The sequence below is a fragment of the Eulemur rufifrons genome, unplaced genomic scaffold, assembly GCF_041146395.1.
Source record: "Eulemur rufifrons isolate Redbay unplaced genomic scaffold, OSU_ERuf_1 scaffold_97, whole genome shotgun sequence".
In the NCBI taxonomy this organism is placed as follows: Eukaryota; Metazoa; Chordata; class Mammalia; order Primates; family Lemuridae; genus Eulemur; species Eulemur rufifrons.
Window position 1 is genome coordinate 275,087 of NW_027182879.1, and position 686 is coordinate 275,772.

Here is a 686-nt window from a genome sequence, read left to right on the forward strand (position 1 = left end):
CCACAGCATTGTACCCTGGGCCTTGGGCTCAGACCTACATGCAGGAATCAGGGGGAGCCTGTTCTCATGCATGGCATGGTTGTATTATAGGCTTGGTTAACTCTTAGAATGGAAGTGTGAGAATTAGGGTTATGGTTAGGGTTAGGGATTTGGGTTTAGGAGAGAGTGTTCAAATGAGGGTTAGGGGTTAGGCATTAGGGGTTAGGGTTAGTGTTAGGGTTAGGGGTTGGGGTGAGGGTTGGGTTAGGGGCTAGGGTTAGGTTTAGGGTTGGGGTTAGTGTTAGCATTCGAGTTAGGGATTAGAGTTAGGGTTAAGGGATAGGATTAGGGTTAAGATTTTGGCTTAGGGTTCAGGTTAAGGGTTAGGGTTATGGTTAAAGATTAGTGTTAGTTTAAACAGTTACAGTTAGGTTTAGGGTTAAATTTTAGGGTGAGGGCTTTTTAAACTCTGAGAGAGGAAGACGTCTGAGATTAAGATTTAGGGTTAGGATTATGGTTAGGATTAGGGATGACGATTAGTGTTAGGGTGAGGGCTTAGGGTTAAGGGTTAGGGTTAGAGTTAGGGTTAAGGTTAGTGTTAGTTTTAACGGTTAAAGTTAGGTTTAGGGTTAAGGTTTATTGTCAGGGTTAAGGTCAGGGGTTAGGGTTTCGTACAGGGTAAGAGTTAAGTGTTAGGTTTAGGGTTA